Below are 14,556 nucleotides of genomic sequence, written 5' to 3' on the forward strand. Positions count from 1 at the left end.
TATTTCAAAACACTCGGAAAGAAGAAAAAAAGCAGAACTATGTTCCATCAGTCACTTTTCAGTTTCTTCCTTATTCTGAGCTCTAACTTTGTATTTGGGATTAGTCACGCTGGCTATGTCATGGAAAGGTTTCATAGCTTCTCCTAAGCATTTTGTGATGTTATCCATGTGGTTTCAATTTTTTGTTGTTAATTAGATAAAGTCACAGACTGCATCAGGAGTGTCATCTGCTTGTAATCTGTCAAATCTCTAAATTTCCTTCAATTGCTTTTGTAAATTACAGGAGTCTATAGAAAGGATCTAGTGTAAATGTGTGCCATATGTTGATCAAAGTCCTTCTCATGCTCAGTGCAAATTTGTACGTGCTTTTCATAGTCGGCTGCAAGTGCAGACACCCTCTTCCTGGGAGTTCCATCAGGAGCCACTGGGAAAACTGGGACAACCAATCCTATCATCCATAAGAATGATGGTGCCTGCTGACTAACGTTTGAATTTCCAGTCTGTTTTAGAGCTCTGTTAGGTGTTACTCCATGGTCAATCAGGTTTCAATAGCATACTCAACTTCTATACATCAGAATTTTAGTACAACGACACTTCAGAAGCTTTTCATCGTCTAAGCAAATGGCAAAGATCTCCTTGTCAGACTTTTCTTCAAGTGAGGTCTTCAACAACTTAAACAGCATTCTGTGGTTTTCTTTTTAGACGCAGAATCAATAGGACTAAATAGGAATGGATTTCCCCCATATGGATACTTGTAGCCATTATCTGGTCATTTGTTTGACATTGTGCATTAGTATGAATAGTGGTTCTTTTAGTTCTTCCTTTAATTTTTCCTTCATTTCTTCACTTGCCACATTCTACTAGTGGACCTGTGAATTTAAATCTGCCTGGAAGAGTATATCCATAGGAAAGTGCTTCAATCATTTCTTTAAACTGCTCGTGGCCTGGAACAGTGTTTAAGCGTTTCATCATATCTTATATTTCAATGAAGATGATGGTATCAATGTCTCAGTATCAAACTCATGAATATTTTGACTTTCTCCTTCAATAGATGAAATCCCATTCAGTGGTAGGTACATTTGATCTCGAAGGAGCTGAAGAAACTTATTTCCTACACTTTTTGAGACAAGCAAGAATCCTTTCAATATTGCTATTTAACTTTTGATAATGTTTACACAATGATTGTGAAGAATCATCTGTTTTCATTACTTTAGTTCACTCAATTTTGCTTGCTTCCTACCACTTTCTTCAACTTCAGGTACATACAGTCAGATAAATTCACATCCTGATGTTTGATGATCAGTGAACACTAATGCCAGAGGTTGGTTACTGTCAGTACCTTTAACACTTAGTACAGTTAGAAAGATAACCACCACCTTCAGAGTTCAATACAGTGAAGAGTGAAAAATATATAAAATAGCCAGCTTTATAGAGAACCACATCAAATGCTCTGCCCACGCCTCTAAATTTTAAGTCCAGTCCCCCCAACAGTTCATAATTTCATTCGCTCCTCTTCCTTCAACATTCAATGACAGTTTATTCTACCCACCAGACATGCACCTCCCTCCAATCACCAAACGATTCCACCCATTACTCTTCCCTTGTAGGCTTTTAGACAATTCTGTCACTTTCTTATGTCACAATAAGAACCCTTAAGTTATCACGGTCTTTTTAACTCTTTAGAGTACTCATTCACAGATTTAAGTGGGAAAATAAACTTTCTAGTGTTAAAAACTGTTTTCTTCACAAATATTTCAAAATGACACAGAAGAGAAAGAAAGAACTCACTGGGTATTCTTTCTGGGAAAAATACCTGGGTTTCCCTTAATTGAGAATATAAATGAAAACACAGCTTGCGGGTTATTTTTAAAGCTTTGTTAAAATATTAACTACATACACATTTATGCACTCAAAAATGTTTATACACCACTTTTGCAAATAGAAAGCTTTGGGACATGCTATGATCCATTCATAAATTTCAACTACAAAATGTATACACTAAAGCTGCAAAAAAAAATAAAATAAAATAAAAAATCTAAAGACTTATATCACATCACTACTACTTGGAATTCTAGGTCCAGAACACAACATGGGCAATAGGATCACCTCTTCTGTTCATTCCCTCTGAAGCACCTGGCATTGACCACTGTCGGAAGACAGGATCTGGGCTAGGTGGACCTTTGGTGTGACCCAGTATGACCGTTCTTATGTAATCATTAAATCATCCAAAACACAGATATCTCCACAACTCTGCATGCCAGTATTTCTTCACTTCACTCCCGGTCAGTTATCACCTCACTTTTCTAACACATTGCAACCGATGGTATAACATTACTATTTTTATATCTCTTAGTTCCATACAAGGATCCTGAGCCGACATTTTTAAAATGAGAACCTAAAGTTAGACACCTAAGCCAATTTAATCACCTAAATAAGAGCTGAATACCCAGAGCTCCCATTAAAACCAGCAGAACCTGCTGGGTGCTCAGCACTTTTGATAATCAGGTTATTTAGGCTCCAAATTATTGACTTGAAGACTCATTCTATACTCCCATTTTTTAAACTCTTTACCCTGGATTTGGCTCTTCTATGATTATTCCCATTTTTGGTCAAAGCCTACCACAGAGCAACCCAAAATCTCACACTGCCAACCCACTGATATTGCTCAGATCCTCCTGCAAACGATTATCCCTCTCACAGCAACTGCATTCCCTTTCTTGGGTAGGTCTTAAGAAAAGTTTTTCAACCTTTGGAAATCAAAAACCTGGTTGTGCTAGCAGCTTAATTTCTTAGATTTTTTCAATTTTTAATCCCCACAATCTATTAACAAATTTTTGCACTGCATACGGAATTCAACACTACATCCAGACTATCTAAAAAATCTTAATGATAATATGACAGGAGAGTGAGCACAGCAGGTCTGTCAGCTTATCTCCTGTGTCCAATCCTTTTCCCCATTTACTTTAAACATTGCAAACAAATTCTCAGAATACAAGTTTGACATTTACAGAGAAAATGAGCATGGGGAAGGACCACAATATAAAAGAGGATAATAAGAGGGACAATTCTGTAGACCAGAGGCTCTCAACCAGGGGTATACGCAGAGGTCTTCCCAGGGGTACGTCAACTCATCTAGATATTTGCCTAGTTTTACAAGAGGCTACGTAATAAGCACTAGTGAAGTCAGTACAAACTAAAATTTCATAGTGACTTGTTTATACTGCTCTATATACTATACACTGAAATGTAAGTACAATATTTATATTCCAGTTGATTTATAATTATATGGTAAAAATGAGAAAGTCAGCTATTTCACAGTGATAGTGTGCGGTGACACTTCTGTATTTTTATTTCTGATTTTGTAAGCAAGTAGTTTTTAAGTGAGGTGAAACTTGGGGGGTACGCAAGATGAATTGGACTCCTGAAAGGAGTATAGTAATCTGGAAAGGTTGAGAACCACTAGACCATGTATGGCAAGAATCTAGACACTCTGAAAGCAATTCTGATTACGCCGCTTTTGGCAGGTGCCTTAGTGTTAAAGGGCGTTTGATGTAAATGCAAAGCAGGCCCTCTAGCATTAATGACAGTGTTTTTTAAATATACATTTATGAATCTCCACCTGAACTGAAAATTGCCCTCCAGTCTCCACCACTGTATTCCCCTAATAGTGTTACAACATGCCCCTTTCAGTGAGACAACTGAAACGTGCTCAAATGCTGATTTTAAAATTGTATTTTCAATGCATTTTATAAATTTATCTTAACAGAAAAGCATTTGTAGATGTTTTAAACTTTCTACTGGGTGGGCTGAGCAAAATGAATAACTTTTTTTTTTAAATCACTGAGTCCTACTAAATTATTACTAAAATATGAATGTGCAATGAGAGCAGGTCCAAAGAAATAGTTACATTCCAGTTTGGAATGACACCTACACTTCATGAGCACATACCTCTCCCCTCCTAGTCAATTCTCTCTGCTTAAAGGCAAAGGAAAACAATTCAACTCAATTCCCCTCTTAGTCTTACGGCTGGGATCTTTGAATCAGATTCTTTAAACTTCTGAGACCCTAGTCTCAACCCCTTGTTACTGTTTTCAGAATCAGAATTTGTTCTAGTCTATTCTTACCTCTCTTCTCTCCTTTCTGCTTTATTTCCCACCCCTGCCCTTTTGACAAGCCAATGGAAATAGGACTGTCTTTTTTTTAATACAGGATAGCTCCACTAGAGGGTAGCAGTGTGCTAAAAGCCTAAGACAGTACTTTTAATTGATTAAACAGCAGTCCTAAACCCTTTTTTGGTAATATTTTACCTCACTAGCAATCCTCTCAGTTCATAAAAGGTTAAGGTTTCTTGATATCTATTAATAATACTAACATAAAACAAATTTTTTTTTCAATGAGACAAATCAGAACATACATACTAGCATCTATGGACAAAATTCTCTCTCCTTCAGTATAAAGGATGCAGTATTTTCACATTAAGTTTTTGCTTATTGATGCATGAAAACACTTTACACAAGAAATTTCTACACAAATATTTTAGCATAGATATTTTAGATGAAAAACTATGCTCAGGCTTAAAGTATTTTTAAAATGCCACTTTCACATTTGTGCCTGTAGATTCCTCTCCTCCAAATCAAGTGAGTCATAAGTAAAATTCCTTCTTCTTTTATGGAATTCTTTCTACTAGGAATTAACCTACAGAAGCAACACTCATAACAGGAGAGCTAAGTAGTATTTAATTGATGAGACTGAAGTGAGCATCTGATCTGATTTCAACAGAGGAAGAAAATACAGGATAAAAGTATGGCTCAAATGCCACTTGACTACCTTGCAAATTTGGGGTTTGAAAATATATATTTTTACAGAGACAAGCTGCTGAGGCTGCCACACATCTTGTAGAATGACCTGAAGTTCTCTCTGAGAATAAAGAATAACTACTCTGGATACACAGAAATAGCCACTTGGCCTGTCTCTGAATGAACAGACTCCCCCTTTGAGTTCTCTCCAAATGCAATGAACCACCAAGATGAGCTATGAAAAAAGCTTAGTCCTGCCCAGATAAATTCAGTGTATGTAGCCAAGCCTCATCCAACAAAGCATGAGATCTCAAAGTGTAAGATTGGAAGGGCAATAGTCTATGTGAGATGAAATTTGTAGACCAATTTGGCTAACAATCTCTTAGATTAAACAGGAGTGGTTTATTTTTGTGAAATACTGCAAGCAGGAGAAAAGGCGCCTGAATTTCACCTACCTGTCTGGCCAAAATAGGACTAACCAGAAAAGTCACTTTAAAAAGTAATATAGTTTACACCCAAAATGGTTCTTGAGTTTATTTAAAACCAAATTAAAATTCCATGAAGCAGTGAGATGTCTAATCTGAAGGTATACATACAAAATCCCTTTAAGTAAATGCTTCTGCAGTAAATGAGTAAAGACAAATTTTTCATTCACACAAGTATGGTAAACCACAATTAGCTCCAAGTACACTTGAATACTGGGGATGGTTAATAGATTTTTTTAGGGAAAGTAACAGTTTCAAAAGAGAAGGTAGATAGCATACTCAAGGTAATCCATCCCTACAAAAAAACAAATTAAAAGACGTGCCCGTTTCAATGGACAGGACTCCAAAAAAACCAAAACCAAAAAGAAGCTAGCAGGATTCCAATAGCGCCTTCTAGACTTCCTTGAGACAAATTACGTTATCTAAAGTTAAGAACCTAGGTAGGATTCCAAGTAGCCAGGTGTAGCAATTCTGTATCTGGGTGAAGTAGCAAAGTTTGAGGTCACAGCTAAAAAGGAAAGATCCCTCCCAGTGGGATGGTGTAATTATCATACTGGATGAGAATAAGGCAGGACTGTAAAACTCATACGAGCTACTTGTCATGTCATACACAATGTGAAATAAAGGGGAAAAAGCGTACAGCTTCACAATGGAAATGGAATGGATTCAGTAGGGCAGTGATACCCAAACTTTCCATCTCATGTGGCCCCTTACCAGTAATGGAACGTGTCCATGCTCCCTCGGGCCGGGAGCAGAGCCACAGACAGGGGGCAAAAGTGGGGGCTGGCAGCCAAGCTGCAGCCAGGAGTGAGGGCCTTCCCTTCTTTAGAATGAAGATGCTCATTTACACCAGCTTTACTTCATGAGTTACATGGGGTGCTGGACAAATTTACCTGACATCTACTAACCTAACAACTAAGACTGAGTGCTTCAAAAGGCAAGTTGGGCAGCCAAATCCCTTTGAAATTCAATGGGAGCTGGTCACCTACTTCCCTCAGGCCCCTTTGACTATCACAGCGTCAGCCTACAAACCAGAGTTTTTAAAAAAAATAGCTGTTCTGGGCTTGCTCCCTCAAAGCCACAACCCTGCAACATAAAAGGAAAAACACAGTCTGTACTGCATTTAAATGTTACATTCTGAAGAATATTGTAGGCCTGGCTGGTAGCACCTATTACCCTGATAGGGCCTTTTAAAGAGAAGTGTTTTTATTTGCTTATAACATCACCAAATGTTAACCACTGGGCTGAAATTTCCCATGCTAGATAATATCTGCCTCAGGCCCAAGGGTGGTTTTTTTTTTTTTTTTTTTTTTGGAAAATTGTAGCCAAAACAATTCAGCCACGTCAGAGAACTAGACTAGAGAAAAACAGGTAGGTTTACAGTGTTAAAAACAATTCTGGTAACCTTTTCTTTGAAAAGCTCTAGCAAAATCAAGCACTCCAAAGTTAGAAAATGCCAGAATTAAGGTTGTCCATGCAATCTTAATTCGGCCCCCTTATGCATTGTGATAGAATGGGACCATGTAATTAAAGTCTATTTTTTACAAAGGACTCTCCCTGCAACACAGGATGGACCCACTCCGAGGATGAATCAGGGTTGTGTAGTAAAGGAGAACATAAGAACAGACCATTGATCTGACACAGTATTGTCATCTAGCCCAGTATGCTGTCTTTCGACAATGGCCAATGCCAGACAGTTTAGGGGGAATAAACAGAACAGGGCAATTATCAAGTGATCCATTTCCTGTCATACAGCCCCAGCATCTGACAGTAAGAGGCTTAGGAACAACCAGAGCATGGGGCTGCATCCTTGACTATCTTGGTTAATAGCCATTAATGAATCTATCCTCCAAGAACTTTAATTCTTTTTTGAACCCAGTTATACTTTTGCCCTTCAAAACATCCCCTGGTAACAAGTTCCACAGAGCTAACTGTGTGTTGTGTGAAGAAGTACTTCCTTTTGTTTGTTTCAAACCTGCTACCTATTAATTTCAAAAGGGTGACCCCTAGTTCTTGTGGTATGTGAAGAGGTAATGAACATTTCCCCATTCACTTTCTCCATATCATTCATGATTTTATAGACGTCTATCATATCCCCCCTTAGCTGTCTCTTTTCCAAGCAGAAAAGTCCCAGTCTTTTTAATCTCTCCTCACATGGAAGCTCTTCTAGACCCCTAATCATTTGTGGAGCCCTTCTCTGTATCTTTTCCTATTCTAATATCTCTTTTTTGAGCATGCAGTATTCAATACCATGGATTTACACAGTGGCATTTACTGTCTTATCATCTCTCTCTTTCCTAATGGTTCCTAACATTCTGTTAGCTTTTTTTGACTGCCACTGCATATTGAGAAGATATTTTCAGAGAACAGGAGAGTGTGGTTTGGAGAACCCATGCTTCATTTGTTGCAGAAGTTGGAAGATGTGTAGTGAATGAGGCATGGAACTGCAGGAAGACAAAGGAGGCTCTTGGATTTTATCAGTGTCAGAGTTGCCAGGTCACTTAAAACCAAACTTTTCTCAATGGTCATTCATGTTCCTCATTTTCTGGGTGCCTGCCTTGCTACCCTGGGGTCTGACTTGCAGAAGTGCTGAGCACTCTTAGCTGCAAATGGAGTCAATGGGAGCCGTGATTTGAACATATAATGAAGTGCTGTATGATGCTAAATACTCAGAAAAATCAGCTCCTGGTTGTCTCAAATTGAGCATTCAAAATTAGTGGATACTTTTGGCCATAATCTCTCTGTGCCCCAGTTACCCATCTGTAAAATGAGGCTATCATCCCGCTCAGCTCACAGGAGTGTTACGAAAATAAATGCATTATTGTTGTGAAGCAATCAAATACTATAGTGATGAGCATCACAGAAAAGCCCATGAGGAAATTCATAATTCTTTCTTCAGAGCAGGTTTTGAATAGTGCGCTGTGGCCTGGGGCCACACACTGAACAATGAGAAAACAAAAATATTGAATAGCTGCTCACTAAGTGAGCACTATCCATCCTGTGCGCTAAATGAAGCATGGGTCCTATGGAAAAATTATCTGTGATCATGTAATTAAAGACAGTATCATAATGCATACACTGAAGGAAAACAAAGTAAGCTTGTACAGGCAACCTTAATGCTGGCATTTCCTAATTTTGGAGTGCTTGGCTCTGCAACCTTAATGTTTTTAACAGCGTTTTTGTGTGTAATTAAATGGAAGCCGTCTGACAATGTACCTACTAGGGCTGCCCAAACAGCAGAAAAACATTAAAATACATTAGATTAATTACATATGTATTTTATCCAACAATGTGTTTGCCAAAGGCCACGACTGGCTCTATAGTTGTTTAAATAATACAAAAAACAGTATTTGTCAAATAAAATCAAGTAACGCATTCACTGTGTACTTTTTACCAATTCTACTTATGACGGCTCTCATTTTTGTACCTTCCCAGCTTAACTCTGATTTTCTTTCCTAATGCAGATCATGGGGTCTCTTTTCTTCAGTTGTTTTCAGTCTGTTTCTTCTTTTCTCTCCCCCCCCCCCCTCCAAAAGCACAGCCTGAAGACATTCATCTAATTTACTCCAGTAGCAGGCCTCAACACTGCCAAAGCAATGGTAGCTGCTCTCCCTAGAACCACCTGAGAGAGTAATGCAACATAACTGGGGAACCTCTTTAAAGGCTCACTTGAATCTTACATATTCTTCTAACTCAAGACTTTCCACTGGGGCAGCAGAAGTGAGAAGAGTTGGATAGCCTGGCCCAACCATTCTTCTCTGGAGCACCAATGAACTCAATCCAGTAACAACAAAAACAATCATAAAAACGTAGTAACTCTGCACTTCTACAGCAGTTTTCATCCAAAGATCTTCAAAGCAGCTATGTTTCAGGGACTTAACCAGTGTAACATGCAGAACCTATGCCTAATATAACACCTGCCAGACTGGCTAGCAAGGGGCATGACATCACAAACACAAAGTCCACCTCTAAAACATGCTAAAGCACACTCTGGGCCTCTCCACCACCATTAATGAAAATCACCAAGATTTTATACTTTTTTAAAAAACGTTCTTAGAAACACGACACTGTTTCACTAGCTCCCTAATCATGAACGGTTTGTCAGCTGAGGAAGATGGCATTTTATTGGTACTGTGTAGCTGAATGATATACTGCAGTGGTTCTCAAACTTCTGTACTGGTGACTGACCCCTTTCACATAAAAAGGCTCTGAGTGAGACCCCCCTTATAAATTAAAAACATGTTTTTATGTAGTTAACACCATTATAAATGCTGGAGACAAAGCAGGGGTTGGGGTGGAGGCTGACAGCTTGCGACCCCCACTGTAATAACCTTGTGACTCCCTGAGGAGTCCTGACCCCCAGTTTGAGAACCCCTGATATATTGTGTCCACTTGTAATCTATAGGAAATACAGTTATTTTGTGACAAAGCAGGTGACATTTAAAAGAAAAAAACCCAAAAACCAAGGCTCGTTTCAGTTCAATTGAGCCCGATCCAAAGATCTAGGTGTTAAACTGCTGATGTTGTGCTGTTCATTATCATAGGAACCAAACCATAAGTCACCATATTACTTAACTGTCACCTACAGAAGTATTTAACATTTTATCTGTTTACTCCCAAGTGAATTCAGAAGAAAGTACATTCTACATTCACACACTACATGAGTCTAATTCTGATTAGTATTTATCAACATTTAATTTTCCTATGGTATGCCAGGAAGGGGAAGCACAATCATTTCTTTATTATTGATTTACAGCCAAATCTTCAGAAATGTTCAGCTCCTTAACTGTAGCTGTGGGTCTGTAGCTGAAAATCAGGCAGAGGATCCTCCAGTTGGGCTCTCAAAAAACGAGGCACACAAAATTAATGTCCACTTCTGATAGTTTTGGTCTTATTCAATTATCTCAGTCAGGAAGCTTCCAGTTTCTAAAATGCTTCCTAGACAGTTAATAAGCCAAAAAGTACTGACAGTCTCTTTTTACTGAAATAAACCTCTGCGTTTGATCATGGATCGTTATATGGCCTATAATCCTACATAACTACATTTCCTGACAAATCAGATTGAGAACCCCAGATTCAACTCTATTGAAAAAAATAAAAGAAAAAATACTACATCCATTCTGAAGAGAAGAGCTATCAGATAAAATATCACACCCTCATTGGCAAATCCAGAAAGTTCAACGAGCAAGTTTGTAGGAGCTGAGGGAAGAAAGGTAAGCAGCAGGATACGGACCCTGGACTTCAGGAAAGCAGACTTCAACTCCCTCAGGGAAGGGATGGGTAGGATCCCCTGGAGGACTAACATGAACGGGAAAGGAGTCCAGGAGAGCTGGCTGTATTTCAAGGAATCCCTCTTGAGGTTACAGGGACAAACCATCCCGATGTGTCGAATGAATAGTAAATATGGCAGACGACCAGCTTGGCTTAATGGTGAAATCCTAGCAGACCTTAAACATAAAAAAGAAGCTTACAAGAACTGGTAGGTTGGACATATGACCAGGGAAGAGTATAAAAATATTGCTTGGGCATGTAGGAATGAAATCAGGAGGGCCAAATCACACCTGGAGCTGCAGCTAGCAAGAGATGTCAAGAGTAACAAGAAGGGTTTCTTCAGGTATGCTGGCAACAAGAAGAAAGCCAAGAAAAGTGTGGGCCCCTTAATGAATGAGGGAGGCAACCTAGTGACAGAGGATGTGGAAAAAGCTAATGTACTCAATGCTTTTTTTGCCTCTGTCTTCACTAACAAGGTCAGCTCCCAGACTGCTGCACTGGGCATCACAGCATGGGGAGTAGATGGCCAGCCCTCTGTGCAGAAAGAGGTGGTTAGGGACTATTTAGAAAAGCTGGACGTGCACAAGTCCATGGGGCCAGACGCCTTGCATCCGAGAGTGCTAAAGGAATTGGCGGCTGTGATTGCAGAGCCATTGGCCATTATCTCTGAAAACTCGTGGCGAACGGGGGAAGTCCCGGATGACTAGAAAAAGGTTAATGTAGTGCCAATCTTTAAAAAAGGGAAGAAGGAGGATCCTGGGAACTACAGGCCAGTCAGCCTCACCTAAGTCCCCGGAAAAATCATGGAGCAGGTCCTCAAAGAATCAATCCTGAAGCACTTACATGAGAGGAAAGTGATCAGGAACAGTCAGCATGGATTCACCAAGGGAAGGTCATGCCTGACTAATCTAATCGCCTTTTATGATGAGATTACTGGTTCTGTGGATGAAGGGAAAGCAGTGGATGTATTGTTTCTTGACTTTAGCAAAGCTTTTGACACGGTCTCCCACAGTATTCTTGTCAGCAAGTTAAAGAAGTATGGGCTGGATGAATGGACTATAAGGTGGGTAGAAAGTTGGCTAGATTGTCGGGCTCAACGGGTAGTGATCAATGGCTCCATGTCTAGTTGGCAGCCGGTGTCAAGTGGAGTGCCCCAGGGTCGGTTTTGTTCAATATCTTCATAAATGATCTGGAGGATGGTGTGGATTGCACTCTCAGCAAATTTGTGGATGATACTAAACTAGGAGGAGTGGTAGATACGCTGGAGGGCAGGGATAGGATACAGAGGGACCTAGACAAATTGGAGGATTGGGCCAAAAGAAATCTGATGAGGTTCAATAAGGATAAGTGCAGGGTCCTGCACTTAGGACAGAAGAACCCAATGCACAGCTACAGACTAGGGACCGAATGGCTAGGCAGCAGTTCTGCGGAATAGGAACTAGGGGTGACAGTGGACGAGAAGCTGGATATGAGTCAGCAGTGTGCCCTTGTTGCCAAGAAGGCCAATGGCATTTCGGGATGTATAAGTAGGGGCATTGCCAGGAGATCGAGGGACGTGATCATCCCCCTCTATTCGACATTGGTGAGGCCTCATCTGGAGTACTGTGTCCAGTTTTGGGCCCCACACTACAAGAAGGATGTGGATAAATTGGAGAGAGTCCAGCGAAGGGCAACAAAAATGATTAGGGGTCTGGAACACATGAGTTATGAGGAGAGGCTGAGGGAACTGGGATTGTTTAGCCTGCAGAAGAGAAGAATGAGGGGGGATCTGATAGCTGCTTTCAACTACCTGAGAGGTGGTTCCAGAGAGGATGGTTCTAGACTATTCTCAGTGGTAGAAGAGGACAGGACAAGGAGTAATGGTCTCAAGTTGCAGTGAGGGAGGTTAGGTTGGATATTAGGAAAAACTTTTTCACTAGGAGGGTGGTGAAACACTGGAATGCGTTGCCTAGGGAGGTGGTAGAATCTCCTTCCTTAGAAGTTTTTAAGGTCAGGCTTGACAAAGCCCTGGCTGGGATGATTTAATTGGGGATTGGTCCTGTTTTGAGCAGGGGGTTGGACTAGATGACCTCCTGAGGTCCCTTCCAACCCTGATATTCTATGATTTTAGCAGCACACTTGAAGGAGTCTTGGACAATATCATTCAAAACTACTAATCTGAATAAAATGAAGGAACAGCTGTGGAAATTAGCATGGCACTCAGAATACATTTCCTAACAGGACTCCCCTTTTTCTACTGATAGGATCCTTTAATCTGAATTTTTTTCTTCTTATTGAGAAAGATATTAACTGTAATTCACATTAGGGGAAAAGAGCCATTTACTCCCAAAGCTCTCTGGAACATATATAGCAACGGTCCCCAAACTGTTCCTCCACACACCTGCAGGGGGTGCACCCCACAGTCGGAGGGGGGTCACGACAGGGCTCATGCTCGGCCCCACAGAGGGTGGGAAGGGAGCACCACACTTCCAGCCCTGCTCCACCCCCAGCCTCGCTCTTCTCTCATCCCCATTCAGCCCCCACTCCTGCTCCACCCGAGCCCAGCCCTCACTCCCTCTCCCCGGAGCCCAGTCCAGCTCCGCCTCTTCCAGCCCCAGCTCTGCCTGCAACCCAGCCTCTGCTGCTGAGGAAGCGTGACTTTGCAGTAAGGGGGGAGAGAAGAGACAGATTTCTGTAATGGGGGTGGGGGGCAGCAGCTGGAAAAGTTTGTGTACCACTTGTACACAGAAATACTACCATAGCTGTATACTTGACAAGCAAGCTGTGACAGTCCTCACTTGGGGTGGTTGTTAAGGGAGCATAGCCTAATGGTCAGGGCTTAGGCCCCTGACTTGCAAGGGGGGTTGTTGGTGTGGGAGCCCAGGCTCCTTCACTCCACCTGGCTCTGACCCAGGGCCCTTTGAGAACTATCAGTGCTCTGACAGCCGGGACTGCCCGTTCTCCCTGCGCCATTTCCTACTACCTCCCTGCAATTGTCCGAAAGTCACCGTCTGGGTTTAGGCAGCGTAAGGGATGTCTGCTCACCAAAAGGCACCTTCTGGCACCCGAGTGTAGCGAGGTCGCTCTCTTTTCTCGCGGGCAGCAATTGCCTCCTCTAGCAGTATGGCCCAGCCTCCTGGGCCAGTTTAGGCCAAGGGCTTTCCCCTGCTGGGGTAATCTGAACAAAAATAAAGGGGGATTAACTAAGTCCAGAGTTTGTATGAAAGGGAGAGGGGAATGCTTCCCTCTCAGGCTGTCTCTGCAGCAGGTCCTCCCTTCACCTCAGGGAGGGACTACTGGGCAGCTGTTTAGGGAGGGAGTCTGCCTTTCCTCAGCTTTTTGCTCCTGGAGCTGCAGGTCGCAGGTCTGCTCTCTTCTCTGAGCAGACACCAAATGACCTGCTCCCCTGCCTTTTAACTCCTCCTCCTCATGTTGGTGCACTTGCTACAGGTTTGGTGGGGCTGCCTGGACGCAGAGCAGTTCCTTAACCCCTTAGTGTCCAGTGTGGGGTTTGTACAACCCATCACACAAGCAAAGAATGCAAAGGAGAAGACTGCCCATGCTGCTCCGAATAACATTAGCAAAGAAATATACATTGACAACACTAACTGACTGAGGGCCCAAAATAAAATTTTGGGTTAGTTTAATTAAGTAACGCTTGATAATGGGGCTGATCTTGGTGCAAAGCAAGCAAGACACTGACTTGTTTAAAGAAAAAAAAAGAGGGGCAACAATCATTAAGTACTTCTACCAACACTGCATGGGCTCATTATACTCATATTAACAGGTACAGTTTCTTTTCTAAGAAAAAAGTCAACATCCACACAGATGGTTTGACAATACATTTAGCTACGTTTATAGAATAAGCAGTACTGGTTTATGGGATCAGATTCTGTCAGACAAAACAGCCTTTCCAACAGAACAATAATCATCAGTGGACAATGTGCCCACATTTGATCAGCCTATACTGCCCACCTGCATATGCCAGCAGACATTCCAAATAGTCGGTGTCTGCAGGAAATGGT

At 41.3% G+C, this 14,556-nt stretch overlaps 1 protein-coding gene across 1 annotated transcript in view; it reads right to left on the reverse strand.

The window, feature by feature from the left end:
• KCMF1 (potassium channel modulatory factor 1) overlaps window positions 1-14,556 on the reverse strand; it is a 68,261-nt gene that overhangs the window by 41,007 nt on the left and 12,698 nt on the right. The window lies entirely within an intron of this gene.

This window comes from Lepidochelys olivacea, assembly GCF_965140295.1.
Source record: "Lepidochelys olivacea isolate rLepOli2 genome assembly, chromosome: 5".
In the NCBI taxonomy this organism is placed as follows: Eukaryota; Metazoa; Chordata; order Testudines; family Cheloniidae; genus Lepidochelys; species Lepidochelys olivacea.